Here is a 24654-nt window from a genome sequence, read left to right as displayed (position 1 = left end):
TCCCAGTTCTTGCCAAAATCGATCACACATGCTCTAAGCATGTCTTCCAGGGTTTGGATGGTGCGTTCAGACTGCCCATCCGTTTGCGGGTGATAAGCGGTGCTCATGTCCAATCGTGAGCCAAAGCATTTGTGCATAGCTTGCCACAACTCGGAAGTAAAACGAGCGTCTCGGTCGGAAATAATAGAAGTTGGCACCCCGTGCCTGGAGACTACTTCCTTCAAATAGATTTCTGCCAAGGTAGAAAACTTGTCTGTTTCCTTAATGGCCAGAAAGTGTGCAGACTTAGTCAAACGATCTACTATCACCCAGATAGTATCATTCCCGTGTTGAGATCTAGGTAGCCCTGTAACAAAATCCATGGAAATTTGCTCCCATTTCCACTTCGGGATTTCGGGTTGCTGTAGTAGGCCTGCTGGTTTCTGATACTCGATCTTGACTCTTGCGCAGGTCAAACATTTGCCAACATAGGCCGCTATGTGGGCCTTCATGCCAGGCCACCAGTAAGTGGTCCTTAAGTCGTGGTACATCTTATCTGCACCAGGATGTACTGAATAACGGGACTTATGGGCTTCGTCCATCACAAGCTCTCGTAGATCTCCGTAAAGTGGGACCCAAATGCGCCCTGCCACATAGTAGGCGCCGTCTTCTTTTTGCTCTAACTGTTGTCTTGATCCTCGCAGGGATTCAGCCCTGATGTTTTCCGGTTTCAGAGCTTCAATCTGAGCATTTCGAATCTGGGTAGGGAGATTAGACTGGATGGTAAGTTGTAATGCTCGCACGCGCTTTGGTACAGTGTCTTTCCGGCTGAGGGCGTCTGCCACAACATTGGCCTTGCCCGGATGATACTTGATGGCGCATTCATAATCGTTCAAAAGTTCGACCCACCGGCGTTGTCGCATGTTTAATTCCTTCTGCTTGAAGATGTGCTCGAGACTCCTGTGATCGGTGTAAATGGTGCACTTGGTACCGTACAGGTAATGTCTCCATATCTTAAGCGCAAATATCACTGCTCCCAGTTCCAAGTCATGCGTTGTGTAGTTCCTTTCGTGTGTCTTAAGTTGTCGAGAGGCGTAAGCAATAACTTTCTCGCGTTGCATCAACACGCAACCGAGCCCATGAATAGACGCATCGCAGTACACCACAAAGTCGTCCGTTCCTTCAGGTAACGAGAGAATAGGAGCACTGCAGAGGTTATCCTTAAGTTTCTGAAACGCGGTTTCCTGAGCTTCTCCCCACTTATAAACCATACCCTTCTGAGTAAGTGCCGTGAGAGGCTGAGCGATCTTTGAAAATCCCATGATAAATCTTCGATAGTATCCCGCCAGTCCCAAGAATTGGCGGACTTCAGTCGGAGTCTTAGGGGTAGGCCAATTCTTTATAGAGTCGATCTTAGCTGGGTCGACGTGGATTCCATCCTTGTTAACCACGTGCCCAAGGAAATGGACTTCTCGAAGCCAGAAGTCGCATTTCGAGAATTTGGCATACAGTTGCTCATTGCGAAGGAGTTCGAGGATAAGTCGTAGGTGCCGTTCATGTTCTTCCTGACTTTTCGAGTAGATCAAGATGTCGTCTATAAACACAATCACGAACTTGTCGAGGTAGGGTTTGCATACCCGGTTCATGAGGTCCATGAACACTGCAGGGGCGTTGGTCATTCCGAAGGGCATAACGAGGAATTCATAATGACCGTAACGAGTTCTGAATGCAGTTTTGGAAATATCTTCATTACGGACCCTTAACTGATGGTAGCCTGATCGCAGGTCAATCTTAGAGTAGTAGCTCGATCCTTGCAACTGATCAAACAAATCGTCGATTCGCGGGAGAGGGTAACGATTCTTGATGGTAACCTTGTTCAATTCTCGATAGTCAATACACATTCGGAACGTGCCATCCTTCTTCTTAACAAAGAGTACCGGTGCTCCCCAGGGTGATGAACTAGGACGGATAAACCCTTTATCCAATAGTTCCTGTAGTTGAGTAGAGAGTTCCTTCAATTCTGCGGGGGCTAGTCGATAAGGTGCACGAGCTATAGGCGCTGCTCCGGGAGCTAGCTCGATTTGGAATTCGACCTGACGATGGGGAGGGAGTCCAGGTAATTCCTCAGGAAATACCTCAGGGTAGTCACGCACTACTGGAAAGTCTTCAATCCTCTTTTCCTTTTCCTGCGTGTTAGTGACAAGTGCTAGGATAGCGGTATGCCCTTTTCGTAAACACTTCTGGGCCTTCAAGAACGAGATAATGCCGGAGATTTCTCCACCTTTGCCACCTTGTACAAGGAGGGGTTTGCCAGAACGGCGAGGAATACGAACTGCTTTCTCTTGACAGAGGATCTCAGCGCGATGCTTGGATAACCAATCCATACCAATAACGACGTCGAAGCTTCCAAGAGTAACAGGGAAAAGATCAATAGTAAATGTCTGACCAGACAACTCTAGTTTGCAGCCTTTGACAACATGTGAGGCCTCGATGTTTCTACCATTAGCTAGCTCGACGACGTGAGGAGAACTTAGTAACGAAAGCGGACGCTTAAGCTTCTTACTAATACGTAGGGATACATAACTAGCATCGGCACCAGAATCAAATAACACAGAAACATAACGATCATCGAGTAGGAACTTACCCGTCACGACATTGGGGTCATTCCTTGCTTCTCCAGCTCCAATCACAAAAGCCCTTCCTCTAGCACCATTTCCAGCATTGTTGTTCTGATTGTTGTTCCCAGCTCCCTGATTATTGTTGCGGTTCTGGTTCAGCTCAGGGCAGTTCTTCTTGTAGTGCCCCTCAGCTCCACACTGGAAACAACCCTTGACATTCCCGTGATGTTGTTGCTGCTGGTTCTGCCCCACGGGACGCGGACTCCTACAGTCCTTGGCCTCATGCCCCATTTTGTTACATCGCTGACACTGACCTTTCACACACTGCCCGCTGTGATGTCGATGGCACTTGTTGCACTTGGGGTGGTTACCACGATAGCCACCCTGTTGTTGAGTGCCCTTGTTGTTTTCAGTTTTCCTTTGCTGAGCTGGGGCCTGAGTGGGGTTAGCATCCTTGCTTTGATTTCCTTCCCACTTTCGCTTGTTGTCGCTAGAATTTCCGACAGTAGCACTGATCCTTTTGGGCAACCGGCCCTCTTCCACGGCCTGATCAGTGAGTTTGTGAGCAAGTCGAACAATCGGCTGAATGGTAGTGTGGTTGGCTGAAGTTACATGGCTTCGAATCTCTGGAGCCAAACCCTTGATGTACAGTTCGATTCTTCGATACATGGGTCGAGACATATTTGGGCAAAGAGCAGCATAGTCGTTGGACAACTTGGTGTAGGTTTCAATCTCCGACCCGACCATCTTGAGTTCATAGTACTCATTCTCAAGCTTGTGGATGTCATCCCGGTGACAGTATTCCTCCTTAATCATGTCCTTGAAATCCTCCCACGCAGTAGCATTAGCAGTTTCCAAACCAAACATCTGAATCTGCGCCTTCCACCAAGAAAGCGCGCTTCCTTCAAGCGTAGCAGTAGCAAATTTCACCCAATTTGCAGGGGGACACTCGCAAACAGCAAAAACAGCTTCAATTTTCTCAATCCAATGCAGAAGACCTATGGCACCCTCAGTGCCGTTGAAAGGGAGAGGCTTGCAATCCATGAAAGTTTTGAAAGTACACACTGGTGGTTGCGCAGGTGCATGCTGACCTGTTCGTGAGAAGCGAAGCGTATAGGTTCAGAGGCGAAAAGTCGATGTGGCGGTAGGATCTAAACATCCTAAAACAACGAGCTTACCTATAGGGTGAGCTGCGAAAGCTGCAGCCACTGTGTTGAGCAGGTTAGTGAACTGAGCCTGCGTCATGTTGATGTTTCCTCTTCCGCGTCCACTCATTGTCTTCATAACCAGAAAACACAGTATGAGTGTGATGTCGTATGTAGCGAGAATGAGATAGAAGAGAGAGGCGTATCTATCTAGTTTAGGCATACTAGTACGTATATCATAACAGGAAACATAAAGTAGGCAACAAGTAAACACTGGTCCGAGCTATGAGGTCAAAAGTGTCGAGCCTTGCACTTGGAGTGTAGTGTCGTTACGAGTCACGGGTTATAGTCTGGTTTTCTCCAAAAAGATTTTCCCCTTTTTAACACCAAGTTCACTATAACCAATGGCTCTGATACCAATCTGTCACACCCCCAAAATCCACCTGCGGATAACACCCGCTTCGAGGGCGTGACTGACAAGGATCCAGCCACGAATTATACCGAATACTTCAGTTGATAACAAAAGTAATACTTACTATTCATAAGCTTAGCAAATATTGAGTTCAGAGTTTAAAGTTTTAAGTTCCAAAACAGTAATAAGTAGCGGAAGCATAAGTAAAGTAGTTTAAAACAAAGTTCATGATTCAAAATAAGGTAACACCCAACACGAGGGTGAACAGACACTACACGTCCCCAAGCTGCAAGCTCCTTCGTCACTGGTTACCTGCAAAGCATGCAGTAAGGGGTCAACAATAATGCTGAGTGAGTTCACTAGTGGTCCAGTTTTTAGTTTACCAAAAACTTGAGTTGTTTAGATAAAGCATTTATAATCACGTTGTGGGGAGCTACCCCACCTGTAAGCTCACTAAACTGTGGATACCGAAACTGTTGACGGAATATAAATATTCGTGCCCCGAGTCAATGTCTATCATCATTGACCATGTTGCAAGGTCTACTAGTTCACGCCCGATCTCCCCCGGTCACGGTGTGAGGTTGTCAAACCTAATAGCGCTATCAACTAATAACCCGTTCGCCCCCGGCGATTAATCGGTACTTGTAAGCAGGGACTTAAGGTGATAGAGTTTCGTTTAGCATGGCTAGTTGTGATTTATAAATAGTATCCAAACGTATCTCCCCCGGAGATAGTAATTACCCATTCTGTTTCCCCCGGAGTAATGGGTCCAAAAATGTCTTTCCCAAAGTTGGTAGTTTGTTATGGTATCCCCTTTTACCAGGGGATAGGGTTGTCTTAGTCTCGTGTCCCAAACCACCGGGACGCATGCTTTTAGTGTGTGTGAACTCACCTTGGGTTGCTCGGCAGATTAGGTCACTTGTCAAATACGTTGGTCACCACGTCCTAACATGGTTACCGGTATAGGTCAGGTTCGGTGTACAAGTAATCACGTAAGAACATATACTGGCACGTAACATGCATACAAGTAAACAGTCATGGGGTTATTGGGCCGGCCTAAACCATTAAGCGGTCAACCGTAACACATAACCCAGTCAACAGGTAGCCCATAACACGTAATGGCCCAATAACCAAAGTGGACAGCCCAGTCGCAACCAGCTGGTCTCGAGTCGCAACCAGGTGGTTGCGGCTTGTCACGTTATGGTTGCGAGTCGCAACGGTGGTCTCGAGTTGTCACGTGTTGGTTGCGAGTCGCAACCGTCGTAGTCTCGAGTCGTAATCACGTGGTTTCGACTTGTCATGCTTTGGTTGCGAGTCGCAACGGTGTGGTCTTGAGTCGGGATGCTGTGGTTGCGAGTCGTAATCAGTCACTTTCATACACACGTGATGATGCAGAAAAGACAGTCCAATTTGTACATATGAAATCAGACCCAGATTAGGAAACTACCAATAAGGTTTCACTAACACTTTTTCCTAATCTGAATACTAGTAAAGATAGATCAAACTTTGCCATTTTTACATCTTCAAGTCATATTCAAACAAGTTCATCCTATATTCATATTTTTCTAGGGTTTTCACCATAACAAATCATACCTTTTATGAACCAAAAATCACATTTTTATGACAAGATTATCATGGCAAGAACAAAGAACATACAATATATAGCCGAAATCTTATGTTTAGCATCATCATCTTTGCAAGAAATAAAGAAGCATAGTATGGTTAACCATAATCATTCTTGATCTACCATTTGTTAGTCATTTTAGACATGTCATCAAGCATACAAACATAGTGGTTTACACATAATGCCAAACTCACAAAAATATCCTAAAAATCATGCATAGAAATTTTAACTAACCATTTCTAGTTTATAAACATTTCATTTATCAAGCATTCAAAGCATTTTTCACACAAACATAGGACACTAACCGGTTAGGAGAAGAAAAAGCCGAAGACAAGGGAAGAAAATGAGAGAAGATGAAGTGTCCGAGTGATCCGAGCTTGACCGAGTCCTTGTCCGAGATCCCTTGCTTGAATCCGAAAGTTGGGGAAGGTTGGGATGTTGTTTTGGGGTGTTCTAGTTGAGAGAGAAATAAGGAGTGTATGTGTTGGTGGGTTGTGTAAAAATGAAGGAATGAAGGAAAGTGGGGATTATATACCAAGTGTCAACAAGGCTAAGGGGGTTTCGGGTTGGGCTTGGGGTTTCGGCCCAAACCGGTTTCGGCTCAAAGGCCCACTCGAGACTGAGTGGCCCACTCGCAACCGCCCGGTTGCGAGTCATGGTCTCGAGTCGTGGTCTCGACTCTTATATATTTACATATAATACACATACACAACACATATCAAGTAAAAATCACGTTTCCAATTAATAATAATCATAAATGCACAAAATATTACAAGGTGTTCGTACGGAAAAACCTAGAGTGTCACATTATCCCCAAGTTTTAAGAACTTTCGTCCCGAAAGTTGAAGCAGCCACTACCAAGCTAGCGTGTTTTAACGGGGTGTCACATTCACAACCAAGGTTAGGGGTATGCGGGGGTTTACGTAGGTTTTACGTAAGTGCCTGACACAACCGAGGCAGTAGTGAGTATAAATTCACGTAGGTTTTACGTGAGTGTCCTTCGCAACCTGAGGACAGTGAGTAGCATAAGTATACGTAGGTTTTACGTATGTGTCCTGCACAACCGAGGACGATGGTATGGTAGTCTAGTAACAGTGTATGTACGAATCTAGTCAATCTCATTCCTTCAATCCCATTCCCAAGCCCTTGGGAATCCCATGCCTTAGTAAGGGTGTGAACTCACCTTGATTTGCTCGGCATGCTATGTTATGTATTCACAAGTAATCAGTCGAGTCCTATTGTATGCACGTGTAATAAATCAGTTCATGTTCGTAATGATACGCAGGTAATCTATGTCACAAGGCGTTTGACAGTTAACATCATGTATCACATAAACAGCTAATCACATTTATGCAGCTTAAGCTTTACATTCTGGTTTTTTTTTTCACAGTCGTTTTAACTCAGTTATTCATCAACAGTCTTAGTAATTGTAATCGTGTTACAACGTTGCTCAGAATTACAGATCTAGCATGCATAGGAGAGTTTACATACGTATAGTGTTATCACATCAACAGTGTTATCATACAAACAGACAACGAAACTCGGCTAGGTTAACAAGCATGTGAGTTATCATATTAGATATCACTTAATCTACAAAGGTCGGATTATGCATATTATGTATAAAAGTCGGGCTATAACCATGAGTGATAAAAGTCGGACCTAACACTTATACAAGTGAAAGTCGGACCAAGTTTTCATGCTTTAAAACTCGGACAAAGGTGGGGGGGGGTGCCCTAAAACTCGGACCTGGGGAAATCCCTTTCACAAAGTCGGACCCAAGGGGAGGCTCACAATACTCGGACCTTGCTTGTTTCAAGGTCGGACAAAGGGTTTTCTCCCCTTAAAACTCGGACTACATGCATGATCGTCAAAAATTCGGACATAATTAACAAGCACAAGATCGGACCATTTACTTCATTTAGAAACTCGGACCTATTGCTTCTCCAAAGTTCGGACATGTTTACATACATTTAAAGGTCGGATTTCATGTGTTCTTTTTAAAACTCAGACTATTTGGTTTAACAAAAGTCGGACTAGTCTTTATATATATAAAGGTCGGACTTGTGATCATGAAACTCAGACAATCATCATGCGTGAATTCCAAACATTTCACAGAATCAATAGGATCAGAACAGTTACGTTTTCACATTTCATGACGAAGAGAACCCTAATCGCATTGAATCTGTCTAGCATCAATTCAATTATCACATCAATCATGTATTCTTAATCACCAGACAATTCGATTAAACAACCATTCAATGTCATTATCATTATAATCAGAATTAAATCGAAAATCACAGAACATTATATGGAGAACTAGGGTTTTCAAGGATTCACAAGAATCAAGAATTGATACAATCAAACAATCAATTAGGGTTTACAAGTATTACAATAATCCATAAACAATTACCTTGAATGATTCTAGAGAAGGAGAGGAATCAAGAGTGATGAATATCTTGGTGATGATGATTGCCAGAGAAAGTGAAAGTACGTGCTTGGATTTTTGTGAGAATGATTAGTGAAAAAGGGATTAGGGTTAAGTATAGTTTAAGTTTCACTAATAATTCTTTACACCCTTTATTATTATATTTTACAATAGTGCACCATCTCAAGCAATTTCACAGTTTCACCACCAAGTTTATGCATTTGACAAATCTTTCACAATCAACACATAACCATGTATAATCACACAATACACTTCATTGTACCGAAACGTATACCATTCCATGACAACTAATTGTGTAAATAATTAACTACACAAACAATGAACGTGCAATAGATGCGAAAAAGGAATCTTGGAAATTCGAGTTGTCACATTATCCCCAACTTGAAAGAAATTCGTCCCGAAATTTAGCATGCGGTTACTGAAGAAGCTAGGTAAGTTGTATCGTTTACTGGTTTTCCTGGGGTGTCACATCATCCCCCCGTTGATTTGGAATTTCGTCCCGAAATTTCGCAGTAGTAGCTTCAGTCTCAGTAGTTGTTGCATTGGTTCCGAATAACTGGGGATACTTTTCTGTCATTTGGTCTTCGCGTTCCCAGGTGTACTCTGGGCCACGTTTGGAGTTCCAACGAACTCGAACAAGAGGGATTCTCTTGTTTTTGAGGACCTTAACATCCCGGTCCGTGATTTCAACTGGCTCCTCGACGAACTGCAACCGCTCGTCGATAGTGAGTTCCTTAAAAGGAACTATGAGGGTCTCATCTGACAGGCACATCTTCAGATTCGACACGTGAAATACATTGTGAACTGCACCGAGTTCAGCTGGTAGGTTTAGCTTGTAGGCCACTTTGCCTATTTTCTCGATGATCTCGAACGGTCCGACATACCGCGGATTTAGTTTGCCCCGTTTGCCAAAACGAACCACACCCTTCCAGGGTGAGACTTTAAGTAAAACCCGGTCCCCAACCTGAAATTCCAAAGGCTTCCTACGCTTGTCCGCGTAGGCTTTCTGACGGTCGCGTGCTGCCGCCATGCGTTGTCATATCTGTGCAATCTTTTCCGTGGCGTCCACTACAATCTCTGGACCCGTGATCTGACTATCCCCCACCTCTGCCCAACAGAGAGGTGACCGGCATTTACGTCCGTACAATGCCTCGAATGGAGCGGCTTGTATGCTGGTGTGATAACTGTTATTATACGAAAACTCCACCAAAGGGAGATGCTTTTCCCAGCCGTTGCCGAAGTCGATAACGCAGGCCCGAAGCATGTCTTCGAGAGTCTGGATCGTTCGTTCAGACTGCCCATCCGTCTGAGGAAGATATGCTGTGCTCATGTCTAATCGTGAGCCAAAAGATTTGTGCATCGCTTGCCATAGCTCTGACGTGAATCGTGCATCCCGATCCGAAATGATGGAGGTGGGCACCCCGTGCCTCGAAACAACTTCTTTAAGATAAACGTCTGCGAGAGTGGAGAACTTATCTGTTTCCTTAATAGCCAGGAAGTGTGCAGACTTGGTGAGTCGATCCACGATCACCCATATAGTATCATTCCCACGCTGGGATCTGGGTAGGCCTGTAACAAAATCCATGGAAATTTCTTCCCATTTCCATTGCGTTATCTTGGGCTGCTGAAGTAGGCCCGCTGGTTTCTGATACTCCACTTTGACTTTTGCACATGTCAAACACTTGCCGACGTAAGTCGCGATGTGGGCTTTCATGCTAGGCCACCAATATGTTGTTTTAAGATCGTGGTACATTTTATCCGAACCTGGATGTACCGAGTAGCGAGACTTATGAGCTTCATCCATCACAAGTTCTCGTAAACCGCCGTGTAGTGGTACCCAAATACGCCCTGTTACATAGTAGGCGCCGTCTTCCTTCTATTCTAATCGTTGCCTTGAGCCGCGTAAGGCTTCAGCCCTGACGTTTTCTTGTTTCAATGCTTCCACCTGAGCATCTCGTATTTGTGCAGGAAGTTCAGACTGAATAGTGAGCTGCAAAGCTCGTACACGCCTAGGTAAGGTGTCCTTTCGACTGAGAGCGTCAGCCACAACATTGGCTTTGCCTGGATGGTACTTGATGGCGCATTCGTAATCATTAAGTAACTCGACCCATCGTCGTTGACGCATGTTCAATTCCTTCTGCTTGAAGATATGCTCGAGACTCCTGTGATCGGTGTAAATTGTGCACTTGGTACCGTACAGGTAGTGTCGCCATATCTTAAGTGCAAAAACAACAGCTCCCAGCTCTAAATCGTGCGTCGTGTAGTTCCCTTCGTGAACCTTGAGTTGACGAGAAGCGTAAGCAATGACTTTATCCCGCTGCATCAATACACAACCAAGTCCCTGTATCACAAAATCATTCGTGCCCTCTGGCAATGAGAGAATAGGTGCGCTGCAAAGCCTATCCTTTAGGTACTGGAAAGCGGTTTCCTGGGAATCTCCCCAACGGTAGGTGACACCTTTCTGTGTCAGTAGCGTAAGCGGCTGTGCGATCTTCGAAAAGTCTTTAATGAATCGTCTGTAGTACCCCGCCAAACCCAAGAATTGGCGTATTTCCGTTGGTGTACGCGGTGCAGGCCAGTTCCTGATTGAATCTACCTTGGATGGATCGACATGAATCCCATCCCTGTTCACCACATGGCCTAAGAAGTGGACTTCACGAAGCCAGAAGTCGCATTTTGAAAACTTGGCGTACAATTGTTCCTTTCGAAGAAGTTCCAAGATAAGACGTAAGTGCTGCTCGTGTTCCTCCTGACTCTCGGAGTAGATCAGAATGTCGTCGATGAAGACAATGACGAACTTATCAAGATAAGGTTTGCACACCCTGTTCATAAGATCCATGAAAACTGCAGGCGCGTTCGTAAGCCCAAATGGCATGACTAGAAACTCGTAGTGACCGTAGCGAGTTCTGAATGCTGTCTTGGAGACGTCCTCCTCGCGGACTCTCAGCTGATGATAACCAGACCTTAGTTCAATCTTGGAGTAGTAACTCGACCCTTGCAACTGGTCGAATAAGTCGTCAATGCGTGGAAGAGGATAGCGGTTCTTCACTGTGACCTTGTTCAGTTCGCGGTAATCGATGCACATCCTGAAAGTGCCATCCTTCTTTTTCACGAATAATACTGGAGCTCCCCAAGGCGAAGAGCTTGGACGAATGAAGCCCTTATCCAAGAGCTCTTGTAGTTGCTTCGAAAGTTCTTCCAGTTCAGTTGGAGCGTGCGCGAGCTATAGGTACTGCTCCTGGAGCTAGCTCGACTTGGAATTCGACCTGACGATGAGGCGGTAGACCAGGTAAATCTTCAGGAAACACTTGATGGAATTCGCGTACAACTGGAATATCCTCTATTCTTTTCTCTGTCGTCGATGCATCAGTAACAAGTGCCAAAATGGCAGTATGCCCCTTTCGTAAACATTTCTGAGCCTTCAAGAAAGAGATGATGCCAACCACAGCACCACTCTTGTCGCCTTGAACTTCGAGAGGTTCCTTTCCCGCACGAGGAATACGAATGATCTTCTCCTTGCATAGGATCTCCGCCTGCTGCTTGGATAACCAATCCATGCTGATGACAACGTCGAAACTACCCAGAACTATTGGAATAAGATCAATCGAGAAGGCCTGACCCGCTAGAACGATGTTACAACCCTTGACTACATGCGTGGCTTCTACACTTTTACCATTTGCTAGTTCTACGACATGTTTGGTGTTTAGGGGTGTTGATGTACGTTTTAACAATTTACTCATTTTCAAAGACATATAACTCGTATCCGCACCCGAATCAAACAAAACAGTAACATAAATATCGTCGAGAAGAAACTTACCCATAACTACGTTGGGATCATTTCTGGCATCACCCTGCCCCAACACAAATGCATGACCCCTTGCTTCATTGCCGTTGTTGTTCCTACCATTGTTGTTGTTGCCATTGCCCTGATTGTTGTTATTGTTGTTGTTCTGGTTCCTATTTAGCTGAGGGCAGTGCCTTTTGAAGTGACCTTCTGCGCCGCAATGAAAACACCCCTTGTTGCCCTGTTGCTGATTCTGCTGCGCTTGTGGCTGCTGCTGATTCTGGTTCGCAGGCCGAGGGCTTCTACAATCCTTGGCCTCATGACCCATCTTGAGGCATCTTTGACAGCGACCCTTGTTACACTGGCCACTGTGGTGTCTGTTGCAGTTGTTACACTTTGGGAGGTTCCCTCGATATCCACCCTGCCTGTGGCTGCCTGAGGAGTGCTGACTGGGACTCTGATAACTGTCAGTCTTTCGATGCTGAACCTGTGACTGAACTAAAGCTGATCCCTTGCTGGAATCCCCATCCCATTTTCTTTTGTTGTCACTGGGAGTAGCAAGTGTAGTAGCAGTGGTAGCGGTAGCAGTAGCGCTGATACGCTTAGGCAGCCTGTTCTGATCCACTGCCTGATCTGTGAGGCGATGCGCAAGGCGTTGAATAGCCTGAATGTTGTCAAGATTAGCCGATGTTACATGGCTCTGAATTTCTGGCGCCAAACCTTTGAGATACAACTCGATGCGCTTGATTGGAGGGTCCACCATAGTTGGACATAGCACGGCCAGCTCATTTGACCTTTTGGTATAAGCTTCAATTTCTGACCCAGTCATTTTCAAATGATAAAGTTCATCTTCCAGCTTATGAATGTCTTCCCGTGTGCAGTATTCCCTTTTGATCAGTTCCTTGAAATCATCCCAAGGGGTGGCGTTAGCAGCTGCCAACCCTAAAATCTGCACTTGCGCGTTCCACCAAGTTAGCGCAATCCCTTCTAAAGTACCAGTGGCATATTTCACCCTGCGAGCCTCAGGGCATTCACACATTTCAAACACAGACTCTAGCTTTTCGAACCAATGGAGGAGTCCAACCGCTCCCTCCGTGCCACTGAACGTGCTTGGACGACAATCCATGAAGTTCTTGAAAATACAGACAGGTTGTGGGGCGTGTTGACCTATTGTGTACAAATAGGACAAGGTTAAACACAAGAGTTAATGTAGGATCTAAAGATCCTAATGTGAGTCTAAACTGCAGGGTATACTACCTGCTTGAGCAGCTGCAAGTGCCGCAGCAACTTGTTCATTAACGAAAGCCGTCAACTGGGCTTGTGTCATGTTAATACGTCCAGCCATGATCTTCATAGCAAAAGTGTCATAAGTTAGAGTGGTTCGCGAATAGTGCGATGACAGAAGAGAGTAAGCACGTAGGTGTTCTCAAGCAATAGCAAGTAACGAGCATTGTAATCTAAGCATACTACGAGCAAAGTTCTATGCAGTTCTAGCAAGCAGGTAATAAACATAAACCTTATTACCTAGGATGTTGAGTCTTGCACGTGGAGCGAAGCGTCGTTGTGGATCATTGAGAGCACCGTTCTGGTTATAGTCTGGTTTTAATAAAAACGTTTTCCCCATATTAAAACCAAGTTCTCTATAACCAATGGCTCTGATACCAATCTGTCACACCCCCAAAATCCACCTGCGGAATATCACCGCTTGGGAGCGTGACTGACCAGGATCAAGCCACCAATCATATAGAATAATATATATAGTAAATGTAATTGCCATTAAACCAAACCAAATCCATATGAAAGGTGTTCCAAAACATAAGTAAGTTATCACTGTTTAGCGGAAGCGTATAAATAAAACCCATCATAATAAAGTATCAAATGTCATAAGTGTTTAGCAAGACAATCACGATCCAAGCCCACAACGACCAGCTCCTCCTTGTGCAATCTCCATATATCTAACGACCTGCAAGGCATGTAACAGAGGATCAACAACTAGTTGAGCGAGTTCACAGAAAGTAAATGCGTGATAGTATATTCGTTTGTAGCATGTCGCTCTACTCGGTCGATAGTACGTTCTATTGGTGGGGGCTTCCCATGTTGTATAACCACTAGACTATTCGTAACCATAAGTGTTCTACATATCCCGAGAACAGTAATACGTACAAGTTTACGTAGGTTTTACATAAGTAACCTTCACAACCGAGGTTAGGGGTACGCGGGGGTTTACGTAGGTTTTACGTAAGTGCCTGACACAACCGAGGCAGTAGTGAGTATAAATTCACGTAGGTTTTACGTGAGTGTCCTTCGCAACCTGAGGACAGTGAGTAGCATAAGTATACGTAGGTTTTACGTATGTGTCCTGCACAACCGAGGACGATGGTATGGTAGTCTAGTAAAAGTGTATGTACGAATCTAGTCAATCTCATTCCTTCAATCCCATTCCCAAGCCCTTGGGAATCCCATGCCTTAGTAAGGGTGTGAACTCACCTTGATTTGCTCGGTATGCTATGTTATGTGTTCACAAGTAATCAGTCGAGTCCTATTGTATGCACGTGTAATAAATCAGTTCATGTTCGTAATGATACGCAGGTAATCTATGTCACAAGGCGTTTGACAGTTAACATCATGTATCACATAAACAGCTAATCACATTTATGCAGCTTAAGCTTTACATTCTGGGTTTTTTTTTCTCAGTCGTTTTAACTCAGTTATTCATCAACAGTCTTAGTAATTGTAATCGTGTTACAACGTTGCTCAGAATTACAGATCTAGCATGCATAGGAGAGTTTACATACGTATAGTGTTATCACATCAACAGTGTTATCATACAAACAGACAACGAAACTCGGCTAGGTTAACAAGCATGTGAGTTATCATATTAGATATCACTTAATCTACAAAGGTCGGATTATGCATATTATGTATAAAAGTCGGGCTATAACCATGAGTGATAAAAGTCGGACCTAACACTTATACAAGTGAAAGTCGGACCAAGTTTTCATGCTTTAAAACTCGGACAAAGGTGGGGGGGGGGGCTGCCCTGAAACTCGGACCTGGGGAAATCCCTTTCACAAAGTCGGACCCAAGGGGAGGCTCACAAAACTCGGACCTTGCTTGTTTCAAGGTCGGACAAAGGGTTTTCTCCCCTTAAAACTCGGACTACATGCATGATCATCAAAAATTCGGACATAATTAACAAGCACAAGATCGGACCATTTACTTCATTTAAAAACTCGGACCTATTGCTTCTCCAAAGTTCGGACATGTTTACATACATTTAAAGGTCGGATTTCATGTGTTCTTTATAAAACTCAGACTATTTGGTTTAACAAAAGTCGGACTAGTCTTTATATATATAAAGGTCGGACTTGTGATCATGAAACTCAGACAATCATCATGCGTGAATTCCAAACATTTCACAGAATCAATAGGATCAGAACAGTTACGTTTTCACATTTCATGACGAAGAGAACCCTAATCGCATTGAATCTGTCTAGCATCAATTCAATTATCACATCAATCATGTATTCTTAATCACCAGACAATTCGATTAAACAACCATTCAATGTCATTATCATTATAATCAGAATTAAATCGAAAATCACAGAACATTATATGGAGAACTAGGGTTTTCAAGGATTCACAAGAATCAAGAATTGATACAATCAAATAATCATTTAGGGTTTACAAGTATTACAATAATCCATAAACAATTACCTTGAATGATTCTAGAGAAGGAGAGGAATCAAGAGTGATGAATATCTTGGTGATGATGATTGCCAGAGAAAGTGAAAGTACGTGCTTGGATTTTTGTGAGAATGATTAGTGAAAAAGGGATTAGGGTTAAGTATAGTTTAAGTTTCACTAATAATTCTTTACACCCTTTATTATTTTACAATAGTGCACCATCTCAAGCAATTTCACAGTTTCACCACCAAGTTTATGCATTTGACAAATCTTTCACAATCAACACATAACCATGTATAATCACACAATACACTTCATTGTACCGAAACGTATACCATTCCATGACAACTAATTGTGCAAATAATTAACTACACAAACAATGAACGTGCAATAGATGCGAAAAAGGAATCTTGGAAATTCGAGTTGTCACAATAAATCCATATGTAAACACCTCTTGAACTCCAAATCAAACACATTCAACTTTCTAGTCTCGACCACTTCCTCATATTGGATAATCAGAAAGCATATGCAATTTTGTGAGTATACTCGAACCCATTTTACTTTTAAACACTTTTGGGTGCAACATATATTCTATGTAAAAACACGAAAACACTTGAAACTATTTGAATCACACTATATCCATATTGAAACATGTTAATCTCCCGCTAGTCTATTGGGAGTGAAACTTTGAACAATTTGATGCTTGTTAATCTCGTATGCTACGTAAAGTATTTTGGTTGATATATGCTCATTAACTTTGCTAGCCCACCTTAACAATTATAGCGCTATAGGAGTAATGCACCGCCCATGAGTCTTGGGGTATTGTTAAGTTAAACATGTTACCTCCCGCGATAATTTGGGAAAAGCTATTTTAACGCATTGGATTCTTGGATTTGAACATATTGTTACATAATCTCAGCGTACTTGTAACTTGCATATTGTTGTTCATGTTGGATACGAGCACGTTAAACAATTTTATTCTATGTTATACCATGTATCAAACTGGTATACTAGCCAACTTTTTGTTGATTGTATTTTAATACATGTTGCAGGATGACAGACAAGATGATGCTAAGTGAAGAAACAAGATTTAAGTGGACTTAGAAACTCACTTAGATTAAACTATTTTGTTGTCGTATATTCGAAACAATGTTGTTTATGTTGATTCCTTGTATTATACTTTTGCAATTTATGAAATTCAATTTAATTTATATTGTCACATAGTGTTATGATGTTTTGAGCAATTTGTTCGTCTTATCCTGATGATTCCGCCATCGGTTAGGGTGTGAAATTACCCCCTCAAAGGAAATCTTGTCCTCGATATTTGTTTAAAATAATACGGTTATTCCCGTTTCATTTCATATTTCAACCTCTCAAGTGTATTCTAGGCCACAATGGGAATCTAATTTCACTTTGATGAGGGAAACTTGTTTCCTATAGAGTTTTTAAATTTCATGGTCCTTAATGGACAAGGTTTTTCAATAAACCTTAAGCTCACATTAATTTGAAGGTGATGATAAGACATGATAAGTGCTTTATCAGCTATGTAACAACCCAACTTTTTAAAGTCAAAGTCCAAGTCAAAGGAAGAAAAGATTGCTAATTCGATCTGTCATTCCTTGCTTAATTATTACTTATACTCTTGAACCTCGATAATCGATACTTTGGTTTACGCAATTTTAGTTGTATTATGTGAAGTAACAACGCAATTAAACGCTAATCTACTTAACGCTATCTCATCGCAATCGCATCACAACTTGAATCGTTGTTCTGGATATTGTTTTACGTGTGTGTGCTATTATGTGTTACTTGTGCATGTTTATTATATGTTTTGAGGTGATTAATCGCAAATGCAATAACAACTCTATCGCAACGCAGTCTCATCGCGAACTGGGACGCAAGGTTACTTATGTTGTTGTATGTTAATTATGTTATTTGTGTAACTATTATTTAAAACTATCGCATCGCTTATTCGACACTCTCTTAAACACATCGCAATGCTCAACGCACGAAACGAAAATCGGGAAACCAACTCACTCAAGCCATCTGATCGAAAGGCCCTCCAATCGAATTACTCCCACCGCCTTTCTCTCCTTCCCCTATAAATACTCACCTGTCACATCACTGTTCACGTGATGTGACAGCTCTCCTCCGACCCTTCACTTTCTCAGCCACTTTTCTCTCGATTCCTCGCGATTCTTGTAAGTTTTCATCTCAAATATTGTACTTCTTTGATCTACACACACTTTCTCATCGATTTCACCCACAAACCACAACTTTTAACCATGGAATCCAGCTGATTTGGGTTGTTATCGAGTGACGTCATCACGGGTTCAAATGAACATCGAAGTATGACCTCATCTCTCCAAGAACAACTCAGATCTAAAGGATTCCTACAATGTTTAAACACTGATTTCACCTAAATCTAAGCATAATCAAAGTGTTTCAAACCTTTCTTCAAACATTCTTCACTTTTACATAAAACCAATAGAATCTGAGCTCGTTCAGGCCTTCCACTCATTCTCTGGTGAAGTGCCCGTCTGAGAACGAATTACTATCGAGGAGACAACTGATTCACGGGTTGAACATGAAACACCGTCAGTGAACAGCTGGTACGGATCGAACGAGGTGATTCCCGTCCGACCGGATAAGTTGGACCTGATGAGGTTTCCGTTGTTTAGCACGTGGTCACATCGTCTCGGTCAAACCGCAACTTTCTAAACTTAACGGATTTTACAAGTTTTCCAAATGAACAGGTCGCCGAACGGATTGCCGTCCAATCGGATCACCATCCGATCGAACGATGAACCGAACGGGTGACTTGTGATTTTCAATACTTGAACTTTTTACAAAACTTTGAAGGATGTTAGTCCCAAATGAATAGTCATCCGATCGGACGACCATTCGATCAAATGACTATCCTACCAGGAGACTCGAACCTTTGTAACGTTTCACTTGGACGGATCACAATCCGAGCGAACGGCCATCCGTCCGGATGATCGTCCGACCGGACGACCTGATAAGTAGAAACATTTCTCATTTTTTTTAAAATGCTACAATGAAAACTTCAAAGTTAAATCAATACACAAACACATCCATCCAAAACGGACGACCCTCCGACCGAATGGCCATCCATCCGGATGACCATTCGTCCGGAAGGTCATCCGATCGGATCACTATCCGTCCCTCATCCTATTTGACACTGTTTCGCGCACTGTTCATCGCTTACACTATCGTTATCTGATCAGGCTAATCTCTCAAGCGCTCCCTTCAATCCAAGCTTGTGTTATATATTTAACACGAACTATGAGTATACTCGAACCCTTTTTGCTTTACGCACTTTTGGGTGTTACATACGTTATCTATTTCAAACAATCGACACACAATGCAAACACTTTTATACGCTAACGCTCTGCTTGTTATACGTGTTATTCGATGAATGCTTGTATGTTATTGTTATGGGTGGTTTTCTGCTCATATATCCTGGATTATATTCTGACTCTTTTACTTTTGATTGTGATCAGGATACCGGATCAGGATATTGGTAACATCCTGATGCAGTATCCTGGTAATGACTAATTGTTCACGTGCAGATTAGCGAGGAATGCTTATAACGGTCAAGAGGACTGCTTCTCCTGAAGACTCGGACTTGATGGTTGAGAAGAGAACGTTGAAGCCGCAAAGAAGGGGTCTCCAACGTTCTAAAGGGAATATTCGGAGTATCCCCCATTCTTAGGATAGTTTGTTATTTTCTTTTGCTATATAAGGAACGTACGGATCATAGGAACACACAACTTTTTACGCACACTCTTTTGCTCTCTACAAGCTGCAATCACTCTCAATCACTAACACTTACACTTGTACTCGAATCACATTGTAACACTTAGTTGATCCGCATCATATCTTGCACTGTATCCTGAAGTTTGAAGTAATAAGAAGAACAAGGCAGCTGCGATTGTCAGCTCCCAAGGTTTTGTGCCGGTGATCTAGATTGATCAAGGGCTTTCCTCGTACATCTCGTGTTACCCTTTACTTTTTTGCTCATTGTTTGATTGTAGATATAGCTCGACATGCTGAGCTATATCCTGAAAACTGATTTTGAAAACAAGATAATCAGAATATTTTCAACACACATTGCTAGCACACTACCTCACTAAACTAATTTGATTACTAAATTGCTTCGGTAATTTTTTACCAAAACAATTTGGCGCCCACCGTGGGGCAAGTGGTGCTATTTCTACTAAAAGCTTTCGTAAAATCATTACTTGGTTTTCTGTTTACAAAACTTTTTGCTACACTATTTTCAATGACCTCAAAATCAAACATGAGCTCTTCTACCGTGTCCGCTACAACCTCTGCAACAATTGGTTTGGTGCTTCCACCACCTCCAAGGACGCAACCCTCTTCACAGCCTCAGGCTCCTCTAAGAAGGACTGAAACTCATGTGGCTCGGGATATTATCCCCACTCAGAATGTTCAAGGATCTGCTTTCTCATGGGGAACTCCTATTTTGGCTTCTAATGATGAAATTCTAACTTTGTTTGGTAGTATACAGGATCAGCTGAAGCAACAGCAGGAGACCAACCAAATGCTGATAAGAGAGATACAACTCTTGAAATCCAGCTCAAGCAGACCTGCTGAGGATACTGTCACTCCCTTGCAGCCCAGAGCTTTGAACTTCAGTTTGGCAGTATATACTAAGGACAACAGGGGCAATATCGTACCTAGTCATTCCCAGAGTCATACTCCTGAGATACCCTCATCAGTTAGGGTATCAACTGTAAGAAGTTCAGGATATGCTCCGGGATATGGCCAGAACCCTCAGATTGGTAACGTGTCTAATAATACTAATACTCTTGCTACTAATGGTATTGGATCTTTGCAGGATGCAGGTATGACGTCAGCATTCTCTAGGGAGCTTCAGAAGTTAAAGGATATGATATCAAGTGTACCTGGGGTGGTCCAGCCAATTCCAGAAGTGTCCCAGGATAGCCACAGGATATCCCACTTTGCATATCCTATTTGTGATGCTGAAATCCTGAAAAGATTTCAAACCCCCAACATGAAGCTCTATGACGAAACCACGGATCCTGAAGAGCATATTGCTCAGTATAGGGAAAGGGTGGAAATTAACCTTATCCCTCCAGATCTCAAGGAAGCATGCCTCTGCAAGGTTTTTGGCTCTACTCTAATAGGATCAGCCTTAAAATGGCTCCTAAACGTTCCACCTCATTCAATTACATCATTTGCTCACTTGGTCAATTTATTTAACAGTCAATTTTCTTGCTGTTGAAGTTTTGAAAAACTAACCAGTGATCTCTACAGGATAACTCAAGGGCCTCAGGAATACTTAAGGGATTATGTGAACAAGTTTAGCAGGGAATCTCTGGATATCCCACATCTTGATGTTGCAACAGCTGTGCAGGCATTCAAAATGGGGTTGCAAAAAGATTCCCAATTTTATCAGGATCTTGTAATGAATCCTTGCAGGAATCTGGATGAAGCTCGAAACAGGGCTTTGAGATATATTCGGCTGGAGGATGATAAAAAAATGCAAGAGAGGATGAATTCATCCTCAACCTATGAATCAACTAACAGGAAGTCAAAATCCTCATACAAACCATATCGCTCTAAGCCATATGGCAGGAATGACAGCAAGAAAGTGAATGTTGTTGAAGACGAGGATCCTGAGTAGTTGTGACAACACGCAATTCGAACCTATTTTGTGTAACGAAGCATGCTTATGTGATTCATTATAATTATTAATTGTTATGTTGTACGCGTTATGTGTTATGATTTTGTGATACGTGTTAGTGAATGTGTAAATGATATATTATATGGATACATGATCCGATCGCACAACAATCCCCACACCCACTCGACCGCACAACAACCCCAAATCACACAAGCCTTTGGGCCGTAAAGCTGGTAACCGGACACTAAGGCAGCCCATGTTTGGGGTCGGCCCATTCACTACCCGTATACACTTGAGAGGTGTTTACTATCTCACTTTTTATCAAACACTCCACACTCACAAACCCTAGACTTCCTCTCTCTCACGTTTTGCTTGGAACTCGACGGCAGCCCCTCCCCACTCGAAGCTTTTCACATCGGTTCATCCAACCCATTCAAACATCACGGTTAGTGTCTATCGTTTGCTTGTTCTCTGATTGTATGGTAATGAGGATTATGATCTATGGGTTTTATATGATGGTTGATAATAATGTCCTTGTTAATTGGCTACCATGATGTTTATGTGTATGAAGATGTCAATCGGCTGCCATGTATTGATTCGGATTGTTTGATGATGCTTGTTAGATTAACTATTATGTTAAGATTTCGGATTATTGCACAAAGACTTGGATTGGATAGTTTGAATGTTCTTGTTATTCATGATTAGGGTTCATGTGAATTACTTAGATAATGCTTGGTTAATCGATATGAGATTGATCCTATGTTTGGTTATTGTGTTAATTGATTTGCAAGAAAATAAGGAAACTGTTAATGATTATGTAACCGATTTTTCTTGAAAGTTGGAATGATTTAAACTGATCGCACAAGACATCTTGGTCACACAAGATGTCTAATCGCACAAATGGATCAACCACACAAGGCTAGCCGATCGCACAAGGGAGCCCACTCGTACAAGGCTCCTGGATCGCACAAGGCCGGTCTATGTTGGGCCTGTTGAACTGCGTTGTTAATGGGTCGGACGGCCCAAGACACCACTCGCACAAGTGGGTCAGTCGCACGAGCTGATCTGACCGCACAAGGAGTTCCCTGTCGCACAAGGTCCTTCAGACCGCACAAGTTCACTATGTGTTATATTCTTGGGCCGAGCATCATTGGGCTTCAACGAGTGACTCGCACAAGGCTGTTAAGACTTGTGCGAGCCCATTCTTATGAACCGTATAAATCAGTGACGATATATTTAACAATTGTGTATGTGCCATGAACTGTGTATGCTTGTAACTTGTTAACTCTATGTAACCATACGTGCTTTACGTGAACCGAACCTGATTTGTATGATAAACGTGTTAGGACGTGATTGACCATTTTAATTCAAGTAACTTTGGTATAACCTGCCGAGCAACCCCAGGTGAGTTCATTGCATTTTCTCAAGCATGCGTCCCGGTGGTTTGGGACAACTGGTAAACACTTGGAAGGGAAACTTGGGGTAAACAACTGAAACATAGAAACAATCATTTACCGGATTGCCTGTAAGGCAATGGGGTAATTAGTTGATAGCGCTATTAGGTTTGGCACCCTCACACCGGGCCGTAAGGACGGGCGTGAACTAATTACTGGGACAACTTGTAACGCGGATATAAGACCTCCTACAGCTTGTCAAGGTTGTTCGATACCTTCACTTTGACCAATGCCTGTAAGGCATTGGGGTTAGGCATTCCCATCATTGACGCTGCATACGGTACATTAAACGAATTAACAACGATATCAGAACCAAACAACGAGTTGATTTAACTAATATCTGGTAACTTCACACGTAAGCAACACCTTGAACTCACCAGCGTAGTCTGACACACTTGTTTGCATGCTTGTAGGTCGTTAACTTTGGAACATGGACTTGCTATCTGGGCGAGCTGGAGTGGTCATGGATCGAAGCTGCTGGATTAATTATAATTGATACATTGGTTTTAAGTTTATTTTGAAACGATTACTAAACGACTTATCGTATGCTTCCGCTACATAACTTTTGGAAATTAATATTGTGTTGACATTTAATCTTGGCGATTAATGACATGTTTTATTTAAATATTTACGATTGGTTCAATGTGATTGGTGGCTCAGACTCTGATGTGTAACACGCCTTGCGGGGTTTCCGCAGGTGGTATTTTGGGGGTGTTACAGTTTGGTATCAGAGCCACTGGTTATAGTGAACTAGGTTTTAAAACGTTTTGTAAAACCAGACTATAACCGAACAACTTCGAAAATCGATCATGACACTCAGCACCAGATTGCAAGGTTCGTTTCTCTCTCACTTTATACGGTACTTGCTTAGCAGTCACACACCCACAACGTATATGAACTGAAACGTTTAACACCGTAGTGACTTGATAGTGTGACACTACTCTTCGACTCATGTAAACCATAGAACTGTGATATCGTCTGTTGTGTTGTTTGAACGGGGGAAACTTCGAGCGTAAGCTAAGAGGCACTGAGATAAGCATGCAAATTGCTTTATTATTATGGGTGCACACTTAATAATAACGCGGGGTGCATGCAAGTCCCAGTGAGGCTTATCGAGCGTGAGGAGGGTTCTGCCTTACTATGTGTGAACTTAGTAGTACGTGAATATCAGTATGATACTTGACTCCTATCTCGTTTCGATCTCTAAATCGGTTTATTCCCCACTATAGAAACATGAGTGGACGAGGACACGGACGTGGCAACATCAACATGACTCAGGCTGAGTTGACTGACCTAATCAATACCTGCGTGGCTGAGGCCCTAGCAGCCTATCAAGCTGGTACGGAATGTACCAAGTACTCTTTACTCTTATACCGCGTACACGTCTTTTCATTCCTGTAATGTGTTTCCTCCCGTTATTTAGGTCAACAAGCGCAACCTCAACCTAACCAGCCTGCGTGTACGTTCAAAATGTTTATGGACTGCAAGCCACAGAACTTCACTGGGACTGAAGGGGCTGTGGGACTCCTAAGGTGGTTCGAAAAAGCAGAGTCCGTGTTTGCTATCTGTAACTGTCCCGCTGGGGACAGGGTGAAATATGCTGCGGGTACCTTGGCTGATGGTGCCCTAACATGGTGGAACGCCCAAGTGCAATTGCTGGGCATTGAGGCAGCGAATGCCACAACCTGGGAAGATTTTAAAGAACTGATCAGGGAGGAGTACTGTCCTCGGGACGAGGTCCAGAAGTTGGAAAACGAATACTACGACTTGAAGATGGTTGGATCTGAAGTCGAAGCGTATGTGAAGCGAT

Source organism: Helianthus annuus, chromosome 11 (assembly GCF_002127325.2).
Source record: "Helianthus annuus cultivar XRQ/B chromosome 11, HanXRQr2.0-SUNRISE, whole genome shotgun sequence".
Classification (NCBI taxonomy): domain Eukaryota; kingdom Viridiplantae; phylum Streptophyta; class Magnoliopsida; order Asterales; family Asteraceae; genus Helianthus; species Helianthus annuus.
Note: the sequence above shows the minus strand (reverse complement) of the source record.